The 25,110-nt window shown below is 43.1% G+C and overlaps 1 pseudogene; it reads left to right on the forward strand.

Annotated features, from left to right (window-relative positions):
* Positions 1-24,665: 24,665 nt before the first annotated feature.
* LOC126429980 (5S ribosomal RNA) lies at positions 24,666-24,783 on the forward strand (annotated as a pseudogene).
* The last annotated feature ends 327 nt before the right edge of the window (positions 24,784-25,110 follow it).

The following is a 25,110-nucleotide window of genomic DNA, read 5'->3' on the forward strand; positions in this document are numbered from 1 at the left end:
CAGACAGAGATTCCGAAATCAGATACTGGATTGTTAGGCGTACCCAGGAGCAGATATAGACTCAGATCACAATGTAGTGGTAATGAAGAGTAGGCTGAAGTTCAAGACATTAGTCAGGAAGAATCAATACGCAAAGAAGTGGGATACGGAAGTACGAAGGAATGACGAGATACGTTTGAAGTTCTCTAGCGCTATAGATACAGCAATATGGAATAGCGCAGTAGGCAGTACAGTTGAAGAGGAATGGACATCTCTAAAAAGGGCCATCACAGAAGTTGGGAAGGAAAACATAGGTACAAAGAAGGTAGCTGTGAAGAAACCATGGGTAACAGAAGAAATACTTCAGTTGATTGATGAAAGGAGGAAGTACAAACATGATCCAGGAAAATCAGGAATACAGAAATACCAGTCGCTGAGGAATGAAATAAATAGGAAGTGCAGGGAAGCTAAGACGAAATGGCTGCAGGAAAAATGTGAAGACATCGAAAAAGATATGATTGTCGGAAGGACAGACGCAGCATACAGGAAAGTCGTAACAACCTTTGGTGACATTAAAAGCAACGGTGGTAACATTAAGAGTGCAACGGGAATTCCACTGTTAAATGAAGAGGAGAGAGCAGATAGGTGGAAAGAATACATTGAAAGCCTCTATGAGGGTGAAGATTTGTCTTTTTTGGGGGACTTACGGTCAAATAAGGCAGAAGGGATAGATAACATTCCGTCAGAATTTCTAAAATCATTGGGTGAAGTGGCAACAAAACGACAATTCACGTTGGTGTGTTGAATATATGAGTCTGGCGATATACCATCTGACTTTCAAAAAAGCATATTCCACACAATTCCGAAGACGGCAAGGGCTGACAAGTGCGAGAATTATCGCACAATCAGCTTAACAGCTCATGCATCGAAGCTGCTTACAAGAATAATATATAGAAGAATGGAAAAGAAAATTGAGAATACGCTGGGTAACGATCAGTTTGGCTTTAGGAAAAGTAAAGGGGCGAGAGAGGTAATTCTGACGTTACAGATAATAATGGAAGCAAGGCTAAAGAAAAATCAAGACACTTTCATAGGATTTGTCGACCTGGAAAAAGCGTTCGACAATATAAAATGGTGCAAGCTGTTCGAGATTCGGAAAAAAGTAGGGGTAAGCTGTAGGGAGAGACGGGTCATATACAATATGTACAACAACCAAGAGGGAATAATAAGAGTGGACGATCAACAACGAAGTGCTCGTATTAAGAAGGGTGTAAGACAAGGCTGTAGCCTTTCGCCCCTACTCTTCAATCTGTACATCGAGGAAGCAATGATGGAAATAAAAGAAAGGTTCAGGAGTGGAATTAAAATACAAGGTGAAAGGATATCAATGACACGATTCGCTGATGACATTGCTATCCTGAGCGAAAGTAAAGAAGAAGTAAATGATCTGCTGAAGGGAATGAACAGTCTAATGAGTACACAGTATGGCTTGAGAGTAAATCGGAGAAAAACGAAGGTAATGAGAAGTAGTAGAAATGAGAACAGCGAGAAACTTAACATCAGGATTGATGGTCACGAAGTCAATGAAGTTAAGGAATTCTGCTACCTAGGCACTAAAATAACCAATGACGGACGGAGCAAGGACGAGATCAAAGGCAAACTCGCTATGGCAAAAAAGGCATTCCTGGCCAAGATAAGTCTACTAATATCAAATACCGGCCTTAATTTGAGGAAGAAATTTCTGAGGATGTACGTCTGGAGTACAGCATTGTATGGTAGTGAAACATGGATTGTGGGAAAACCGGAACAGAAGAGAATCGAAGCATTTGAGATGTGGTGCTGTAGACGAATGTTGAAAATTAGGTGTACTGATAAGGTAAGGAATGAGGAGGTTCTACGCAGAATCGGAGAGGAAAGGAATATGTGGAAAACACTGATGAGGAGAAGGGACAGGATGATACGGCATCTGCCAAGACATGAGGGAATGACTTCCATGGTACTAGAGGGAGCTGTAGAGGGCAAAAAATGTAGAGGAAGACAGAGATTGCAATACGTCGAGCAAATAATTGAGAACGTAGGTTGCAAGTGCTACTCTGAGATGAAGAGGTTAGCACAGAAAAGGAATTTGTGGCGGGCCGCATCAAACCAGTCAGTAGACCGATGACCAAATATATATATATATATATAAGAAGAGGAAGAACGTAGGGAAAAGAAAATTAACGCTAATACCCAGTTGTGATACTACAGTTCCTGAAACAGTGCGTTCTTCTGCTAAGCAACACATGGCCGGCCATAGCCCTGTGACATCTTCTAGCAAGAAGCTGACTGATGGAAGTGACAGATTTCTTGAATATGTTAGTGACAGTGATGATATTAACGAAGTACTGAATATTGGATTATTATCTTCTGTGCTGAAAGAAAGTGTTCTGTGCAAAATGTGTTCAAGTGTAGGAGTGGGACTAGAGATAACAAAGCACTTTGGTTTAGCTTGTGATATGAAGATAATCTGTGCATGTTGCAAGTATCAAGTGACTTTCTACAATTCACATGCCAGTCTCTTTGGTGAAAATGAACGATCTAGAGTGTTTGATGTGAATGTTCGACTTGTGTATGGTCTTCGATCCATTGGAAAAGGGTCTGTTGCTGGTAAACTGTTTTGTAGTGTTATGAACTTGCCATCGCCTCCAAGCAAATTTGGGTACTACTGTGAACTGGTAGGATCCTCTGTTGAAGATGTGGCTTTGAAAACCATGAAAGAAGCAGTGGAGGAATCTGTAGAAATGAACGGTGGTTCTAGGGATTTGGTAGTGGCATTAAATGGTTACTGACAAAAGAGAGGTCATAAATCCCTGAATGAGGTTGTAACTGCTACTTGTGGTGATAGTGCAAAAGTGATAGATGTTGCAGTATTATAAAAACATTGTAGGTGCAAAAATAAAATCAAAGGAGAGAACAGTGGAACCTGTGAGGCAAATTTTACTGAATCAAGTGGAGCAATGGAAGTGGATGGAGTGTAACAAATTTTTGAACGTTCAGTTCCCATATACAACGTTAGGTACAAATACTACCTTGGGGATGGTGACTCCAAAGGTTTCAAGACTATAGAGGAACTGAAACCATATGGAAATGAATTTGTAGTTGAAAAGTTGGAATGCATTGGGCATGTGCAAAAGTGTATGGGTGCACGACTTCGAAGGCTCAAACAAACTTTGGGTTCAAGTAAGCTCAGTGATTGAACGACAATAGCAGGGAGAGGCAGGCTTACTGATGAGGTGATTGAACGTCTACAGAGATACTATGGGTATGCTATAAGGCAAAATACTAGTAATGTTAGTGACATGCGAAAAGCAGTCTGGGCATTGTTCCTTCATACTGCCTCTTCCAATGAATGCCCTCAACACAGCCTGTTCGCAAATGATTCCTGGTGCAAATATAATGCAAAAAAGGACTATGATCACAAACATGGTTTGCCAGCAGCTGTGATAAATGCAATAAAACCAATTTTTCATGACTTAGCACAGCCAGAATTGTTACACAAATGTCTACACGGAGAGACACTGAATTCTAATGAGAGAGTAAACAATTTGATTTGGAAAGTGATTCCTAAAAGGGTGTTTGTAAGCATAAAAAGACTGCACTTTGGCATTTATGATGCAATGGCAACCAACAACCAAGGGAACAGTGTGAAGTGTGAAGTTCTGAAGGCATTAGGATTTACAGCTGGGGTGAACACTGTACGAGCACTAAGAAATATTTACAGAGAAAGGATAAGAGGAGCAGAAAGAAGAGAAAGGCATTTGAAGTATGATGGAACAACAGGCCAGAAAAGAAGACAGAAGAGGAAGCTTTTGGAGGATGAAGAAGAAGACCCTGTTAATCCATCCTATAGTGCAGGAATGTATTGAGAAACTTTGATAGCCACTTCCCATAAATTCGAATTTTTCGAATATAAGGAAGATTTTCTCAAAATCCACTCAAGCTAGAGAGATGAAATTTTTATACAGCACTCCTAGTGGTCAAACTTATATTGTAACATAGCCATTTGGCAATATGTTCAGTAGTTTCGTTTCAGTTTAATTATAAAGCAATTATTTGTAAAAAAATTTGGGTCATTAAAATAAATAATTGGAAGGAAACTAGAAAAGATACTCCAAAATACCTCTGTCATTACTGCTATACTAAACCACTCAATATGTAAAAAAAAATTATATTTGGTAGTTTATTCATAAATGTTCCTCAAACCTAGTGATTTAACATGGGCAGAATAGGTACCTCCGGCTCCCCTTAACGTCTGAGGTCATCAGTCCCCTAGAACTTAGAATTACTTAAACCTAACTAACCTAAAGACATCACACACATCCACGCCCGGGGTAGGATTAGAACCTACGACCGTGATAATCTGTGACCTTATGCTTCGTTCTGTGTTCAGTCTTAGATACCTTCATTCAGGAGGTTTTGGTTAACTGGACCAATATATTTATTAAGTTTTTCATTAAGAACTCCCTTAACATACGCCTTTTTTCTTGTTGTATATGTAAGCTGCTAGCTTTGCGTTTATCTCCTGTATACTAAGGGTACAATTGATGCGCTACTTCGATTTGTTTACTGTCTATGTGGCGGTACATAATATCTTAGGAGGCACAGTGCTCTTATAGGCGTGAAGAAGGCACCAATTGTACAACAAAATCGTGTGCACAATGCTTTTTTAACGGAGGGGCACCGAACAGAGCAGCTCCCACAGGCTAAGCATTTGTCAGTCTTCGCGCACAAACAGCCTTCTAACCACCAACGACAGGCAATTTGCAGGGCCACCGACAGAGAATTGTCGGTGCTTTTTCTTTCTCCTCGAATGGCAGCGCCAGTGGTGAGAATAGATCTGCAGAGAGAGGAACAAGGCGTAGCCGATATCTCAAAAGAAAGGGACGACATCAGCAGGGCAATCAAGTAATCAGGTTGCCACTCAGTTTGACAACTGAACTTAACCGATATCACTGGACAAATGATAGCCAATTAAATGCAATCATGTTAAAAAACGTAGCTGTGTACTAAAGTGAAGTTGTAACTCAAGTTTTACATGGCATTGGAACGAGCATAATGACAGGATTTTTCAGTCAGTACACTGGACTCGTTTACGTATGATTGTGCGACTAGTGTTTTTAGGAGTATATGATGCCATATTAAATGCTCCACATTGGGAATATGACGCGCTTATCGAGTTTCTTGGGAGCAGTTATAGGAGCAGTACTTTGTAAGTGGGGTCAACAAAGGGATACAAAAAGAAGTCCCTAGAACTGTTTCAAGAATTCGTAAGACTGATCGTGGAATCGAGTGGAAGATTGAGTGGTTGTTATGCTTCAACACATGCATCCATGATGCTGAAAACAACTTCCAATAAAGAGGCTAATTGAAACGGTTGCTAGTTGGTCTCATTCCATTAATTACCGTACTAAAATATTATATGAGCACAGAAATATTGTAACTATGTCAGTTAAAATAACTTCATAATGTATAACGCTGGTAATACCACTTACGAACTTAACCTGCTTGGATAACTGCATGTGTTAGTACGCCTATTATAATTTTCGGTCAAGTGCGCCAGCATGGGACCGAATCCACCTGGTGGGTTAATGACGGGGTTGTTTGTGCCTGCCAGTGTGGACGTAGTATTTAAGCGGATTCCTAGGTCAGTGGATACCAAGCTAGTACTCACGTTCCGCCTTAGTTCCACGATTCACAAACATTTAGAATACGTTTGCATGTTTCCACGTGGATAACAGTACACACGGACAGTTCGAGTACACAAATGAAGGCGACGGTAATGGGATCCAGTCAACGTCCGACATTAGCATTGCCAAATCGGATAACAAGCATGTTGACACATGCAGGTGCGGGATTGGAGCAAAGACACTATTAAAATCAGTATTGTAATCAAACAAAATAGTAGAAAAGACAGCAAATAAGTAGCCCATCTCGGACCACAATGTTGGACAGCTCTTACTGTAGGCTGGACCTAGATAAGAAGATCGTTTCGGAGAAGATATAATACGCTTCGCCTGTATATCACGTATAACCATAAACACCGACGGGAGAAAATCTGTACACAAACAAGCAGCTGTGCAACATAAACGAAAGTTGGTAGGCGTGTTTCTACATCCGAAGAATGGTGCCTATTCAGATTCAGCGGTAGTCGCATGAGACTGTCACACGTAGCGCCACTATCAGGGTTTAAATGAGGTTTGCTTTAAATCCACACTGAAACGGTCGAGAGCGTTAGTTACCTTTGAGATTCAATGCAGTGAGTTGTTAGTGAAGAATGCTTCTAAATCGACAACGACGTCATTATCAACACCTCACTAACGAGGTCGTGTAATAAGGCTATGATGAAGTGGATATTCCTTCTTCGACGCTGCAGGAAGACTTGGCAGAAACGTAGCCGCTGTACGGGATTGCTGGCAACTGTGTATGGTCACAAGAAAAACAGGCTCTGGATGGCGACATGGCACGGCCAAGAGGGAAGGTTCAAATGGCCCTGAGCACTATGGGACTCAACTGCTCTGGTCATAAGTCCCCTAGAACTTAGAACTACTTAAACCTAACTAACCTAAGGACAGCACACAACACCCAGCCATCACGAGGCAGAGAAAATCCCTGACCCCGCCGGGAATCGAACCCGGGAACCCGGGCGTGGGAAGCGAGAACGCTACCGCACGACCACGAGATGCGGGCGCCAAGAGGGAAGACTACTGTGTTTAGTGTAGAGGTTCAGGGCATCGTAACGCATACGCAGCAGAAATCTGAGCCGCAATTGGCACGATAGTGATGCAACGTACTCGTAAGTGGGTTACTTCCAGGACAGTTCGCAGCAAGACGCACTGTAGCGTGCATTCGACCGACGCTAGACCACCTCTATTTGCGACTTCAGTGGTGTCAAGCGAGAGCTCGTTAGACAGCAGGTTGGAGGTCTGTTGTGTTTTCTGGTGGATTCTGGTTCTGTCCCGGTGCTAGTGATAGCCGTGTGCTGCTTAGAAGGAAGCCAGCCGAGAGTATACAGTCAACCTGTCTGCATGCTAAACACACAGGAGCTGCACCTGGAGTTACTATCTGGGGTGCTATTCTGTATGACAGTAGGAGCATCCTCGGGGCTATCCCATGCAACATGACTGCAAAGTTGTAAGTCGGTAATAGACCTATTCAGATGCCATTCATGAACAGCATACCAGGTGGTGTTTTTCAGCGCTCTCCCTCTCGCTGTTACAGCTCAATATGCTCTACGGAGTGTAGACATGTTGCTTTGCTCAGCTCAATCACAATATCTGTCTCCAATAAGACATAATCAGTCAATAACTCCAGCATAATCCACAACCAGCATTAATAGTGCTGTGGCCTTCTCCAGCAGACATCACGGCGCCTATAGTATCAGCAACCAAACTGACAACCTGCAGCCGCGGGTTGCCCACCTCGCAGACACACCGAAGGACTACACAACCGACAGGCAATATTGATGAACGGCCACAACAACAACAACAACAACAACAACAAGACATCAAAGACAACAGCGGCCGCCAGGGGCCACTACCGGCCCACATAACCCTAAGGAAGAGGTCGCTGCAGATCCCGGAACAATTTTCACACGTCAAACCACGTTATGGAAAATAGTTACGAGGTACTCATCCGCCGAAGCGCTATTAAGGCCGGCGCTCGGCAGCACATCGGCAGTACATCGACCGCCAGCGGACGTGGATAGCTGCCACCCCGTCATCCCGGCTTGGATCTTCTCGCTGATCTGTGGATTAGGCTTGGTATATCGGAGAATTCTCTGGCGGAGACTAGTAGGAAATTATTTGAGTTGTTTTATATATTATTCTTGTATGTAGTTGTGATTCGAAGACGGATCACTGTTCTGTGTTTGTGTTATAGTTGGAGAATTCGTTTTGGTTAATTGAACGGTCCAATAAATTGTCTTCGGACTTTGATCGTTAGTTTCTTCTGCTTACACAGACACATCAAGTAGTCCCTGTATTGATCGTCAAAGTGCAGCTGACATCTAACTCCATCTCACAAACTGACGTTCGCCCCGTAAAACACAATGCATGCACGTTGCATGCTTGCAGTCAACATTCTGGCAGTTACACCGGTTGTAAAGGTACCAGTATTTCACATTTGCATTGGCTGATCCGCCCATTAACTTGTGATCTTTCAATGTTAATCACTTGAATAAGTGACGGAAAGCAGGTATACAACACAAAGTATCAGCTATAGTTTTCCAATATAAAGCCTCATAGTTAAACGAAGGAAATTGTATTTATAAACAGAAATGGAATAATAAATCTACAGAGACAAACATCATAAAACTATTCTGCTGCATGTGCTTTACTTGGCGTGGGCGAATTCAAGACAAGACGTTAGCATGTCTGGATGGAACAAGTCCCGGGAACGCAGGACTGGCTAGGCTGTCTTACACAAGAAGCTATGCTAACACTGCAAAAAGTGCCACCTGATCCTCGGGGCAATTGCCACACATTCAAGTCCTGGGGGGAAAACGCGATCTGTAACTCATTTGACACACCGGAAAGGCCGATGATGACCTGACTGAAATGACGTAGCCTCACACTTCTGTTCTGTTGCGACCTAGATGAAGGAAAACTATGGCCCTTCAAAATAGCGTCGGGTAGAGCCGGCATAAATACCGCTTATTTTATCCAAGCATTAGTCTGCAGCCATCTCAGAGAGGAAGTCTGCGTCACTCCAAGTTTAGAAATGGATCATCCAGCTTCCACTGCTACGCTGTCTTCACTACGTTTCAGGGCTGCCTAATACAGTTAAGTCTGAACACTGCTGGAACTCAAAGTGATGCCTTCCAGCTGGAGGGCAACCTACTGACGCACTTCCACCAAATGTAGGCCCTGTGCTCGGGGTACCCTAGTTTCCGCCTTCGTCTGCCTCTCTTTGTTGTGCATGCAAACTCTGCCGCTGTCACTTTTCCTAGTGTGGGCATGCTCTACTGCAGTTGGTTCACCTTGTGCTAAAATACTCGATAGCTTCACAACACTGTAACTACTTTGGGGCCCATGACTCGATTTCTCATACTCCGGTAGGTCCTTCATTGACTTGTATGGCTATAGTGTATTTCTTCTTATCTGCCTAGAATAGACATACTCTACTGCTGCCGCTTTACCCATTGTCGTTGCCGTCAGTGCTGAGGTCCAGGGCGTGACTATGCATAATTTGGTACACGCTGCATTGACGTGTGTGGCAACATCTTACCGCTGTCCATTTTCCAAGTGTAGGCATACAATACTGCTGCTGATTCGCCCAGTGCTGGCAGTCTCTGCCACTTCCATTCGCTGTTAATGATGTCTACGTTGCGGTCCATGGATGGACTCCACATGCTCTAGTGCGTCCTGCTCATGCACCAGCACGTTCATCTTCTCCTGATGCCACCACAGCTGCAAGGCTGGCTGGCCAGAGACATTATTCGGTATTCATTCGCCACTGTACAGTTGATGGCGGGACGTGAAACTGCTAAAATCGCCTTACGATAAGTGCATGCCGTGTTAGTAAAGAAAGAGTGCTGAGTTCGGCACTCATGGTGCACACTAGGGCGAACGCACCACCATTCCCGCTATCTAAACCAACACAACCTCTGTATACTGATGAATGAACGTATAAAATTGCTACTCTGTTGAATTATCAGAAAACGTCCACTTTGTTTCACCTGCCACCTCATTGCAACAACTCGAAGGGGGCGAACCAAATTCACCTTGACTTCTAGAAGAACGGTTCTCGCGCTTGCCGTAGTGGTCAAGTCACTCCAGACCTCTAGAAACAATTTTTACTTGCCATCAGCTCAATTTATTATACTATGTTATATAAAAGATATTATAAAACTGATTTCGGTTATGTGGGTCAACATCAATTGGAAGCAGTGTCATTATATACACTACTGGTCATTAAAATTGCTACACCAAGAAGAAATGTAGATGATAAACGGGTATTCATTGGACAAATGTATTATACTAGAACTGACATGTGATTACATTTTCACGCTATTTGGGTGCATAGATGCGACCATCATGATGCTGTAAACGGAACCTGGATTCATCCAAAAAACTGACGTTTTGTCACTCGTGCGCCCAGGTTCGTCGATGAGTACACCATCGCAGGCGCTCCTATCTGTGATGCAGCGTCAAGGGTAACCGCAGCCGTGGTCTCCGAGCTGATAGCCCGTGCTGCTGCAAAAGTCGTCGAACTGTTCGTTCACATGGTTGTTGTCTTGCAAATGTCCCCATCTGTTGACTCAGGGATCGAGACGTGGCTGCACGATCCGTTACAGCCATGCGGATAAGATGCCTCTCATCTCAACTGCTAGTGATACGAGGCTGTTAGGATACAGCACGGAGTTCCATATTACCCTCCTGAACCCACTGATTCCATATTCTGCTAACAGTCATTGGATCTCGATCAAAGCGAGCAGCAATGTCGCGATACGATAAACCGGTATCGCGATAGGATACAATCCGACCTTTATCAATGTCGGAAACTTGATGGTACGCATTTCTCCCCCTTACACGAGGCATCACAACAACGTTTCACCAAGCAACGCCGGTCAACTGCTATTTGTGTATGAGTAATCGGTTGGAAACTTTCCTCATGTCAGCACGTTTTAGGTGTCGCCACCGGCGCCAAACTTGTGTGAATGCTCTGAAAAGCTAATTATTTGTAATTCACAGCATCTTCTTCCTGTCGGTTAAATTTCGCGTCTGTAGCACATCATCTTCGTGGTGTAGCAATGTTAATGGCTAGTAGTGTATATTGGCATAATAATACATATTTCTCATACAAGACCATATGTAAGAATGCCGAAAGTGGAATGCCACATATCTAATATGATTTTATCAAGAAAAGTAAGTTACACAACCAATGATGAGCCAAAACATCGTGCCTCGAAGCTTAATCCTTAATTGCTAGTTTGTCCGTCTTTGGAACGAAATACATCACTGATCCTGAGCAACTGCGACCCGACAATTAGTTTGTATGTTTACGGATGTATGTGGCATTATACGTCTCCGTGCATGTCATGTAATTCTCCTAAATTACGGGCCGCCGATTTGCGCAAGCTGTGATGGCGCCCGGTAGTGACGCATAAAGGTTTCATAGGACTTACATCTGGCGAATGTGGTCACCGAGACATAAGAGTGAGTTCATTATAATGCTCCTCAAACCAATATAGCACGGTTCTTGGTCCTAGACAAAGACAATTACACTAATGTAAGACGATCGTCGTCTGGGAGGACATCATGTATGAAGTGATGTCGGTGGTTCGCAGCTGTCAGCGTGTCTTCAATCACTACCACAGGTCCCATGAAAGCGCAGCAGAATATCTCCCACAGAATAATACTCCTCCCTCCAGCCTGCGTCTCCGCGGCTCGCTGCACGTTTCAAGCCGCCGTTCACCTCGATAAGAGCGTTTATGGAGACGACCATCATCCTCGTGTAGCAAATATGTGAGTCACCCGAATAGCCGGCAAGTTTCTGCTTATTGACGGTCAAATCCCGATGGTCCCGTGCTCACTGCAACCATAATTGACGATGTCGCCGGGTCATCATGTGAAGACGTATAGGTGGTTTGCTGCGGAGCTCCATGTTAAGCAATATACAGTGAACGGCGTGCACCAGCATTGTGCTCTTTCAGCTGAGATGCCACAGTTCACCATCCATCTTACTTTACAGAGTGCACTATCTTCCGGACCCCACGATCTGTGAGGAGTCATGGACGTCCAACCACTCAGCGCTTTGTTGTAGTTTCACTGTCCTCCTACCCCTTGCGGTAGATGCTCACGACAGTAGCACCTGAATATACGACAAGCTTGGCGTTTTCGAGATACTCATTCGCAGACTCTGCGTAATAATAATCTGCCCTTTGCCGAAGTCGTTTATCCCCCATCCGTGTCTTCTCCGCTTGCGTAATTTTGTTACAGCCTCAAGATTCTGCAACATCACCTGAAAGTACCCACAGTCGCGGTGGGCTATGATCATAACGTTTTGGCTTGTCAGTGTTCACTCCTGCCAGTTAACAGTCGCCATGTTCTTTCGTTGTTGCATCCTATACGAAACAAGAACTTTTAAACCAACAGTTGTGACACGTTTTCTCTCGACTGATAATAGTTGATATAACCGAAGGAATAAACATAGTGACGGAAATAAAATTGTATCACTAAAAAATAACTAATGTAGAGCAGAGAAATTTCGGGAATACATCTGCATTGGTAACAAATATAGGTGATTGAATTTGCAAGATCACAGATTGTAAGCATGAGATACGCAATTGCAAACGTGAAATGACCAGACATTAACAACTACATAAATGTAGTACGCAAGAATGCAGACGTACATGCATTGCTTTGTACAGGTGACATGTAGTTCTATGCCTGTTGCACTAGGTGTGTCAGTACAAGGAAGTGAATGCTGTTTTTTGATGATGCTGGAGTTTTTGTCCGATGATGTCCCTTATGACTGGATTGGAGACATATCTGGTGATCGAGCAACCCAAAACAACATATCGACACTTTATAGAGCATGTTGAGGTACAACAGCGGTATATGGACGAGCATTGTCCTTTTTGAAAATACTCACTGGATTCGTGTTCATGAATGACATCTCAACAGGCCGAATAACCACAAGAGTGCTCCTGCTGTCATATTAAATTACATCACAAACCATAACTCTAGGCATACTACCACCGTGCGAGGTAGCGCAGTGGTTAAACACTGGACTCGCATTCGGGAGGACGACTGTTAAATCCTACGTCCGGCCATCCTGATTTAGGTTTTCTGTGATTTCCCTAAGTCGCTCCAGGCAAATGCCCGGATGGTTCCTTTCAAAGGGCACGGCTGACTTCCTTCCCTTACCTGATGAGACCGATGACCTCGCTGTCTGGTCTCCTTCCCCCAAAGCAACCCAAGGTATAGTACCAGTACGTCTAGGACGCAGATTGGTTGGATGCAGGCGTTCAACGGGCCTCTTTCTAATCAATGCATGGCCATCATTGGCACCGTGGCACCGTGGCAAACCGTCGCCCTGCCCTCCAATGAACTGTCGCTTGACATCACTGAAGTCGCAAACGGCCGTGGCTGGGGCCAGTGGAGTACACGATGCAAAATGCCTGGCTAGGAGCAGTCCCTGATGTAGCCGATTTGCATCAGTTCGTTGTGTCACTATGGTGGCAACTGTTTCTCAAATTGCTGCTGCAGATGCAGTACGAAGTGCCAGCCCCATACTCCAAACACGATGGTCTTCGCTGTCGGTGGTGACACGTGGACCTCCGCAGCGCGGTCTTCTTGCGACCATACATCCCCACGATAACCGCTACCAGCAGTCACGTGCAGTGTCTACAATTTTGATAAGCCATTCTGCAGTATTGCCGGCCTATCCACCTCCTCGTAGCCCTATTAGTCGATGTTTTTCCAATTCAGTGATGTGTTGTTAATGGCGTCTTTGTCGCTTTAAAGGCATTCTTGGCTAACATAAATTTATCAACTAACTAACCTTGAAAGGTCACATACGAGTGAAAATTGCGTTTACGATGTTGTCAGTGGTACGTCGAAAGACGAAAGCGAATTTCTTCAGTTTTGTCATGTTAACACTAGGTCCACCTCAGTGGTATGATTCCATAAAAAGAGCATTAGTCATTAAGCCACCTTGGAACAGCGGTTCAAAAATCTGCACGGATTACCTAGGTACGCTTGCCTCTCCGATACAAATTCCCACTGCCGCCCCAGGCTACTTTAAATTCCCCCTTACACACGAACAGAGTTGCCGAGGCTCTCCATGTTCTGACATTCTTCTTTGTGCTGCGATTCTTTTTTAAGTCAACGAATTTAGGGTCATTTCATATTTAATTGGCTGCCCGTTCAACTTCTGGCCTAGATTCCTACTAGCTTCTTCATTGTTGACAATCATGGTGATATTTCCAGACGTGGAATGATTGGATTTCCAGGTTCCATTTGGTATAATACTAATGAAGAGTACGTAAATCACTACTCAGGGTAGCTTTTAACTGTTCAAAGGACTTTGACCGCTAAATCATCGGGAGGGATAAATTTATGTGATTGTGTGTTCGTTAAATCTGATATATACGGTGTGAGTCACGTACGACGTAGCACCCCCCCCCCCATTTTTTTTTTGGTATCGGTTACACATATCGAAATGTGGTGTTCCGGAAATGTGAGAGCGTCGAGGGACACGTATTTTTTATTATTATTTTTTTTTGGTTAATGTGTTGTATCAACCGAGGTATTTAATCAAGTACATTTTTTTAAATTTTTAACTGGAACCGTATACTTTTTGAAACTGCATTCGGGACACCCACTTGGCAGTGGTTTCATCACAAAAATCGTTTTCGACCACGTGATCTCACATTGTAGGACATTTCTCGCATTACTTTACAACAGTTTTAACATCAACAGTAACAATCGCTAAATCACTGCAACTGTCTTCTCAAGGGCTATCGAATGCCATTACAAAAAGTACACGGTTCCATTTAAGAGACCTACATGCTTCGGTATGTCCGTTGATGCCAGCGCTATAAAAATTAACCAAACTATAAACTACGTGCATCTCGAAGCTCTAAAATTTCCCGGAATCCACCTTTGGATTTGCGTAAACGTTCACCAAATAAAAGAGGTGTTACGTGTTGCATAACTCACCCTGTACAAGACGATAACTAAGAAGACTAGCATTGTGACGTGTTCTGATGTTGGTTACTTTATGGATTCTAAGAGCTCTCTGTAGTAATATAAGTAACCCAGCAACAGTGCCGAACACGATCGTTTTCATGGCCATCGTGTTATGGTATGAGGTTGGATATTATTGCAAGGGCGTACTGAGCTCCAAATCTTTGAACACGGGACACTCACAGGTCAGTGTTATTGCGGCACTGTAATCAGTTCCTACGCACATACAGTATATTCATTGGTGCATTCGCCCATGAATTCATTTTTATGGATGTTAAAAGCGATGCCTTGTGGTTTAATTTCTGTGGTAAATGGAAATTTTGGATAGGTTTCCTAACAAACAAGGTGAGTAGACCGGCTGTCGCTATTTCGGCAGTGCAGAATTATTAATTAGTGATCCTACGCACCTGATTCTATAAAATCTCACAGCTTTATATTTTCATTAGTCATAATAGCCACTCAAAAAAGGCAACCCATGGGTATAGTAAACCATGACATTCCCCTAATTCAGAAAGGATGTATTTGATATGACTGTCAGTGGTTCCATAAGCGCAATGATAGAAACAGATCTGAGAAAATAAATTGAGCCCTAGCAACGGAAAACGCGAGATCCGTACGACCATACCAGTACCGACTACGTAATTCATTGACTTATTAACTTCTTTTCTTAGCAGAAAATATCTACAGGGATCTGGCAGATCGGTTCTTATGTGGGAGCAAATTTCAGTAAAATAAGTAATGCAAATCAACATTACGTTTTAATACAACGGCTACTTGGTCTTATAAAAACATATTATCATGTCGGTACCCACATCTCCTCTACTACAAAGGAAACTTGGTCTTATATAAATATCCCGGTACTCACACATGTTCTACTACAAAGGAAAGATACTCTTCTACAAAAAAAAATTATCACGGTAGTCAGGCCTGTTCTACAACAATGTGACATGATATCTAGCGAGAGAAACTCCTGTCTAAGACAGCGTAGCCTATCCACACTGGCGAAGTTAGTGTAATAAGAAAGAAATCGTGGTAGCTGACCGCTGTCATTAATCAGTTTCGTTATTTAACAACAAGAAAAATAAATTATCACGATGCAACGGTAACCAATAAAGTATAAGCAGAGGAAAACATCGGTACAAAAATGGCGAAGCGGAAAAATGGCCTTCCATCCCAAATTAAGGATATCTCGATAAGATCTAACACACGGTTTTTCGTTTGACGGATACAGACAACATTAGCATTAGTGTAAGCGTTTGATACGAGATTAATTTCACATAGGGGCAACCATTCGCAACGAGGTCACGTGCTCTAACGCAAAGATCACGGACCTATTTCACAGAAGCTATCTTTCATAAAATGTTAGTTACACACAAAACACTAAAGTGCATAAGAAATGAGTGTTACTGTACTTTTAAGAACAGAAATTTCCACTGAAACGTGAGCAGCGAGAGGCTACGCTCAACTGAATTACTTGACGGAGAGGGGTCAGAAGCGAAGTCCAGAATAACTTTGAAATTGCTGACTTTCCGGGAGAGAACTGCAACGAAAACGGAAAATACCACTGCTTGATAACTAATGGATCTGCTGACTTCAGTTTGGCGTTCACTGACGCCCGCTTACCAATCCAAGTTCTGCAACATCTCGCTTCCGTCCACTAGCAACAACGGCCCCGTTTCCTTGTCTCCAGAGGACAGTTGAGCCTGTGTGGGCGGGAACTGATACACCGCTAATCCAGCCAATCAGACGGCATAGACTTTGTAGTGAACTAGATGCCTTTCTATCTGACAGTCTGAACTTAGGGGGATGGCTCGTGATTTGTCAGAATTCGTACAGAGTTTCGTCTGGTAGACCACTTTACAGCACCAAAAGTGTACGTGAGAAGTGAACCTTCAAAGTTCGTATTACAGTTTGTGAGAATAAGAAGAGGGACTGGTTTGGCGTCTATAGAGCATTAAAACTGCTGACCCATGCCATGGATTGAAACGGAAGCCTAGGAGACTTGTCAAGTGAATGAATGTAAAAAATTAAAAAAAATGAATAAAAGAATCTTGTGCCCATCGATTCTCACCAGTGTGAAGTAAGCACAGAAAATTATCAAGCTATGTTGTTACTTTTACGGTATTTTACGGTGTTATATACAAGATGAGCATGTATTGTCGAAGTGGTTTATTGAAATGTTACAAAATTGCTAAGGCTTTCGTGGCCAGTTGTTGACAAACTAGCTATTTGCTTCTGTCTCGGGTTCTTCGGCCGACGTTCATCTAATGATTTTTCTGACGTATCACCAGCACGAGTGGCTGGCATTGTCAAAGCTTCACCCTCCATTGCCGGTGGTGAACTGGAGCCGAGCTCGCGGCCTTAGACTGTATGTACCTGGCGCGCCAACGTCCGAGGGCTCCTCCGCGGTCATTTACGGTGCGGTTCTCCTCTTGCTACCTGCGACGGTCGTTCACTGCAGTACGGGTAGCCAGGATCCGTTTACCTTAAGGCTTTCCACTTTCTTGTTGAAGCTGTTCCCGAATTTGTGTATTTCTACAACATCTCTAAACAAGCAGGTGTGATTGTGCTTCTCTACAGCTAGAACTTTCGTGTCGGTGAATTTTATTACATGGTCGCTCTCACTCAGCGCGTCGATGATACTTTCGTTGTGTAGAGCCATGGTGAAGAACAGCTCGGTGACTTCCTAAGACACCTGAACAGCCTCCACAACAACATAAAATTTACCGTGGAAGTACAAAAGGACAAAATCTACAAATCCTAGACGTGCCGTGCAGGTCACAATGGAAGGCGAAGACCTGGGACATAGCGTGTATCTAAAACCGACACACACGGACCGATACCTGCAAAAACTATCAGACCATCACCCGAGCCAGAAAAGAGGTGTGATTCATACGCTTGTAACGCGAGCAGGACGAATGTGTGAGCCGCAGCACCTCAAACGCGAAATGCAACATCTGGGAAGTGTTCTGAGGAGCAATGGGTACTCCACAAGATATATTAGAAGTCTAACAGAGCCAAACTCTCGGCGAAGTAAGGAATCAGAAAAAGAAATGTCGGATACGGCCTTTCTGCAATACAATCGCAGAGTGACGGACAGAATCGGCCGTATATTGCACAAACATTGCGTAAAGACAATTTTCAAACCAACAAAGATGATCAAAGAGTGTCTTAGATCGGCAAAGAATAAAAGAGTCCCACTTACAATGTCGGGAATACACCGCATACCATGCACATGCGGAAAAGATTATGTCTTAATGACTGGACGATCAGTCAACACCAGGATGAAAGAACATAAGCGACATTCCAGGTTGTGGCAGGTGGAGAAATCGGCCGTGGCAGAGCACGCTCTGAGTGAGACCGACCATGTAATAAAATTCACCGACACGGAAGTTCTGGCAGTAGAGAAGCACTATCACACCCGCTTGTTTACAGAAGCTGTAGGAATACACAAACACGGGAACAGCTTCAGCAAGAAAGAGGAAAGAAAAAAGGTAAACGGATACTGGCTTCCCGTACTGCAGCGAACGACCGTCGCAGGCAGCAAGAGGAGAACCGCACCGGAAATGACCGCCGAGAAGCCCTCGGACGTTGGCGTGCCAGGTACATGTAGTCTGCGGCCGCGAGTTCGGCTCCAGTCCACCACCGGCTATCGAGGGTGAAGCTTTGACAATGCCAGCCACTCGTGCTGGCCGAAACGTCAGTAAAATCAGGAGACGAACGTCGGCCGAAGAACCCGAGACAGAAGCAAATAGGAAGTATTGAAATGTTCATTAAAATTAAACTCGCCTTGTGTGTGTTCTGTCGTGTGGTAATATGTTGGTAAAGAGCTGTGGCACATTTCTTGTTGCGTGCTCTTGAGTCCGTGGAAAGTCGCCGCTTTCATTTGCGGCTTCGTTCGCCAGACTCCCGAGCGTCACTCCAACTCTACGTCGATCTAGCGTAGCTGAAACTTTTAATTATTAGTTAGAATTGCTAGATAGAGGAATATTTACATTCGGGCCTCATCTAATTGTTTATCAGAGTTGTCAACAACAGAGATAACAGTAATTAGAGACAATGTAATGATAATGTTCGCATTTCTGATGCAGGGAGTAACGTCTTTGGTTACTAAACACAGCACGGTATTTGACACAGTTATTTTCGTCATGAAAAGGGATTTTGCACAGTAACTCAGGCATGTATCTGTAAATTATTAATTGGTGAAATAATATATATTTTCATTGTTAAATTAAAAATGAAAGAAATGTAAAAGGCATACATAATGAATGAGAATGAATGGATGTCTTTCAATGGCAATGCATGACCGCAGCGAACAGTGCACGTGGAGGAGATCTTGGAGTTGCCTGCCCGTCCCCTACACGTATGGGACACTTTGGGGAGTCGATCTGCACAGAGCCGACAAGAACCATCGACCATCCAGTTGCTGCCTACCAAGGTGGTTGAGGAAAGAATTGCCCCACCGCAAGAACAGCGTGGTAGGGCGTTTCAGAACCAGAACTGCCGTGCGTGGCGATCCCACACCGTATCCTGAAACGTATCCCGCCTTGTGTAATGGCAGAGGACGACCATGAATCGCAGTCGCTACAAGTTCCTTTAGACTGTTATTAAAAGAAAGAATTACCTTGCAGTTACATTTATTCACCAAGAGGCGTATAATCCTATAGGATACATCGGCTAAAATCGGAATGGAAATGAAAATATGGTTGTCCTCTTTACCCTATGCGGATCTGTTACGTCGAACAACTGAAAATTTTTTGCTAGGTTTGTTTTTGAGGACACGATCTATACATCTTGCTTATATCTACTGTCAGCAGCAAATGGATTCTGTTGACCTAGATGATCCACTGCCTATTGGTCGAAGTGATGCCAAGAAGCCCATATGAGAAAAAACAAAACAAAGACGATGAATTTCTAACTTTACTTTTGTATATATCATAATAATAAAATTTAAGATCTATTTTGAAACTGTATGTAGTTGAAATGTAAGTATATGTATAAGTGTTGACAATATGTCTTTTTCTTTAACAAAAATACGTACTCCACGAAATTAATAGCTTCAAGATGACATTACACTCAGGTGTACTATTTTTATTAGAGGGCGTAATTTTCTGTTTCCAGTACACTTTCACTAAAATGGTTAATTATACATTTATGGGCGGGTGTATTACAGTTTGTATTCAAAAATCTTCACGAAAACTAAATCTTCTACAATTTTCGTTATAATACTTTTTCTAAAAAAGTATACTAAAATTTATTAAGGTTAAACGAGTGATATATCAAACTTTTTTTTGATTTATTGACGTTTTTGCAGAATTTCGCCGCCTTTTACCTCAGTGGTTGTAGAGAGTTTCAGGGAGAGCATAAGGGAACAATTGACAGGAATGGGGGGAAAGAAATACAGTAGAAGAAGAATGGGTAGCTCTGAGGGATGAAGTAGTGAAGGCAGCAGAGGATCAAGTAGGTAAAAAGACGAGGGCTAATAGAAACCATTGGGTAACAGAAGAAATATTCAATTTAATTGATGAAAGGAGAAAATATAAAAATGCAGTAAATGAAGCAGGCAAAAAGGAATACAAACGTCTCAAAAATGAGATCGACAGGAAGTGCAAAATGGCTAAGCAGGCATGGCTAGAGGACAAATGTAAGGATGTAGAGGCTTGCCTCACTAGGGGTAAGATAGATACTGCCTACAGGAAAATTAAAGAGACCTTTGGAGAGAAGAGAACCACTTGTATGAATATCAAGAGCTCAGATGGCAACCCAGCAAAGAAGGGAAGGCAGAAAGGTGGAAGGAGTATATAGAGGGTTTATACAAGGGCGATGTACTTGAGGACAATATTATGGAAATGGAAGAGGATTTAGATGAAGATGAAATGGGAGATAAGATACTGCGTGAAGAGTTTGACAGAGCACTGAAAGACCTGAGTCGAAACAAGGCCCCGGGCGTAGACAACATTCCATTAGAACTACTGATGGCCTTGGGAGAGCCAGTCATGACAAAACTCTACCATCTGGGGAGCAAGATGTATGAGACAGGCGAAATACCCACAGACTTCAAGAAAAATATAATAATTCCAATCCCAAAGAAAGCAGGTGTTGAGAGATGTGAAAATTACCGAACTATCAGTTTAACAAGTCACAGCTGCAAAATACTAACGCGAATTCTTTACAGACGAATGGAAAAACTGGTAGAAGCGGACCTCGGGGAAGATCAGTTTGGATTCCGTAGAAATGTTGGAACACGTGAGGCAATACTAACCTTACGACTTATCTTAGAAGAAAGATTAAGAAAAGGCAAACCTACGTTTCTAGCATTTGTAGACTTAGAGAAAGCTTTTGACAACGTTAACTGGAATACTCTCTTTCAAATTCTGAAGGTGGCAGGGGTAAAATACAAGGAGCGAAAGGCTATTTACAATTTGTACAGAAACCAGATGGCAGTTATAAGAGTCGAGGGCCATGAAAGGGAAGCAGTGGTTGGGAAAGGAGTGAGACGGGGTTGTAGCCTCTCCCCGATGCTATTCAATCTGTATATTGAGCAAGCAGTAAAGGAAACAAAAGAAAAATTCGGAGTAGGTATTAAAATTCATGGAGAAGAAATAAAAACTTTGAGGTTCGCCGATGACATTGTAATTCTGTCAGAGACAGCAAATGACTTGGAAGAGCAGTTGAACGGAATGGACAGTGTCTTGAAAGGAGGATATAAGATGAATATCAACAAAAGGAAAACGAGGATAATGGAATGTAGTCAAATTAAATCGGGTGATGCTGAGGGGATTAGATTAGGAAATGAGACACTTAAAGTAGTAAATGAGTTTTGCTATTTAGGGAGTAAAATAACTGATGATGGTCGAAGTAGAGAGGATATAAAATGTAGACTGGCAATGGCAAGGAAATCGTTTCTGAAGAAGAGAAATTTGTTAACATCGAGTATAGATTTAAGTGTCAGGAAGTCGTTTCTGAAAGTATTTGTATGGAGTGTAGGCATGTATGGAAGTGAAACATGGACGATAAGCAGTTTGGACAAGAAGAGAATAGAAGCTTTCGAAATGTGGTGCTACAGAAGAATGCTGAAGATAAGGTGGGTAGATCACGTAACTAATGAGGAGGTATTGAAAAGGATTGGGGAGAAGAGAAGTTTGTGGCACAACTTGACTAGAAGAAGGGATCGGTTGGTAGGACATGTTTTGAGGCATCAAGGGATCACAAATTTAGCACTGGACGGCAGAGTGGAGGGTAAAAATCGTAGAGGGAGACCAAGAGATCAATACACTAAGCAGATTCAGAAGGATGTATGTTGCAGTAGGTACTGGGAGATGAAGAAGCTTGCGCAGGATAGAGTAGCATGGAGAGCTACATCAAACCAGTCTCAGGACTGAAGACCACAACAACAACAACATACCTCAGTGGTTGTTCCGAAATTACTATCATATTGAATATAAAACTTGCAGGAAATTTAACGCTCTTTAAAATTGATAGTGGCATATTTTTGTCTAAAATGCATTGGAATCGAGTAACTGAGGAAAAACTGAAAAGAAGTCCCGTTTCTTTGCGGTTTTTTAAAGATGGCGGATAACGTACAAGGGTGAGGATGTCTAAGTTTAGATTTATCTCGAGATCAGTAATAAATACAATACACATTACCTGAAAATCGAAGTTACTCCACATTTTGCGTTTCAAAATGCTATGTTTACCAGATTTATAGACGACGTTCATTCGGAGACGAGAACCTTAATTTTCACGTATTGCAAAAGCGATTGGTGTACTTGCCATTGAAATGCTTACCTTTCAAATGATTTGATTTGTTAATAACTGCGAATACTTGTTGTCTTAAAATTTATCGTAGAGTTTACTTAAAGAAATTTTAAAGCTGATGCAAACTGTGGATATTTTAAAGGTGTTGCTTTAATCTGCCGCAAATATACTGCAATATGTTTTACAGTGTGTTTTATTCCAATTTCTTGCGTAAATATAAATTTAAACTGTCGTGGTTTTGCAAGTAAAAGAAAGCTTTGAATAGTGTCCGACAGCTGACACTAGATGTGACTTGAAATTAACAGCCTTTGGGTACTTAGTGAAATCAGGTCGCTCTCTTCATCGATGAGATGCGGAGCACGAAATGAGATTGATGCCGTGTTCATTGGTTTCCAGAAGGCATTCGACGCAGTTTTGCACTCTCGTTTTGTAAAGAAAAAAAAAAACCTTCCAAATATCCGGCCAGGGTCGTGACTGAATTCAAAAGTTCCTAGCACATAGAACAAACATGACATTCTCAACGGTCCGAAATTGACATATGTAAAAACATCATCGGAAGTTCCGCAAGGGAGTGTAACCGGGCCGTCATTGTTTATAATATGCACGAATTGCCTCGTGGATAGCGGGAGTGCTCCTTGATGCTGTTCGTGGTCAGTGCTGTAGTCCAGAGGGATTTCAACGCCAGAAGTCTGTAGCGAAGAGCAGAAACATGTGCAGAAGATCGACAACTGGTGCCTGGACTCTTAGTTGATCTTGAACGTCAATAAAAATAACGTTTTCGCATAAGTAGCTGAAGTGATCCAGTACGAAGGCATTATAACATCGCCCACCAAACCGTTCGGAGAGAGCTGCAGTGGAATAACCGAAAAAACTATTGTTTCGAAACCATAATGGCTGACTGCGGTTCTTAGCGGAATGTTAAGGAAGTCTTCTTCTAGAAAAGAAATGACTTAAAAAATCTCGCTTCCCACGCCCGGGTTCCCGGGTTCGATTCCCGGCGGGGTCAGGGATTTTCTCTGCCTCGTGATGACTGGGTGTTGTGTGCTGTGCTTAGGTTAGTTACGTTTAAGTAGTTCTAAGTTCTAGGGGACTGATGACCATATATGTTAAGTCCCATAGTGCTCAGAGCCATTGTTGACTTAAAAAACTTCTCTGACCGATTCTTGAATTTCGTGCACCAGTGTTGTCCCTTATAAGGCTGAATTAACAGATGAATAGGTACACTGAAGAGAGCAGCGGCGTGGGTTTAGCCGAGCGGTCTTAGGCGCTGCAGTCATGGACTGTGCGGCTGGTCCCGGCGGAGGCTCGAGTCCTCCCTCGGGCATGGCTGTGTGTGTTTGTCCTTAGGATAATTTAGGTTAAGTAGTGTGTAAGCTTAGGGACTGATGACCTTAGCAGTTATGTCCCATAGGATTTCACATACATTTGAACATTGTTGAACTGAAGTGACCGTGATTCCGTCATAAGATCGTTTACTAAATGCGAGAGTAGAACGTTTACGCCTAACGAACTGCTAGCGGCTGACGCTACATGATCGGCATTGTGCAGCACAGAGACTTCCCGTTGGGTTTTCGAAAGCGTATGTTCTGAGAAAAGTCGTCAGGCAGTACATGACCTCCTCCCTTAGACGTCTCGTGAAATGGCGCCCACGAGAAAATCAGAGGATCGGAACACATACCGATGCGTAACGGTCGTTATTCCCACCCACCATGAATGTGAAATGTGGTAAAACTAGCGGTACAAGATCTGTCATACACATTGGCAGGAGGCTTTCAGAATAAAGATGCAAATGTAGCTCTGGATGACAGCGTGGGAAACAGTTTTATCACAGCAGCGTGCAAGGGAAAAGGAAATATAAACTGTCATGAGGAAAGTAGGATTCCACTGTGTAGCATTTTACGAAAACCAGAATGGAAGTAAAATAGTCGCGTTCAAATCCATTGCCTAAAACATAACTGTATTTACGCGAAGTGAGCGTGAGGTACTCCACATTTTTGACATTTTCAAGTTAGGGGGTGATCTAGATTAATCCGCAAACATAAGTATAACTTCAAACAGCCAGGATCGCCACTGACAGCATTAACTGTGATGCTCTTTAATGATGCCAACGTAGTCTGCTGAATATGATCATCACAATAAATGCTGTACAATAGCTATCTTGGCTGTTTTGAAATTATACTTATGTTTCTATACTCCGATAACGACCTTGCCGCAATGGTAACACCGGTTCCCGTCAGATCACCGAAGTGAAAGGTTGTCGGGCTGGGCTAGTATTTGGATGGGTAACCATCCGGTATCTCGAGTGCTGTTGGCCAGTGGGGTGCACTCAGCCCTTGTGAGGCAAACTGAGGAGCTATTTGATTGAGAAGTAGCGGCTCCGGTATCGGAAACTGACCTACGGTCGGGAGAGCGGTGTGCTGACCACATGCCCCTCCATATCCTCATCCAGTGACCCCTGTAGGCTGAGGATGACACGGCGGCCGGTCGGCTTGTTCGGCAGGAGAGGGAGAGAGTTTTCTATACTACACATTACTACTAAAAACGCACTCCCTCTTCAGGTCACAAGTGGCCCATCGGGACCATCTGATCGCCGTGTCATCATCGCATTATTATTACTAAAAGGGTTCCGTTAAATTTCGGT

The sequence above is a fragment of the Schistocerca serialis genome, chromosome 1 (genome assembly GCF_023864345.2).
Source record: "Schistocerca serialis cubense isolate TAMUIC-IGC-003099 chromosome 1, iqSchSeri2.2, whole genome shotgun sequence".
Lineage (NCBI taxonomy): Eukaryota > Metazoa > Arthropoda > Insecta > Orthoptera > Acrididae > Schistocerca > Schistocerca serialis.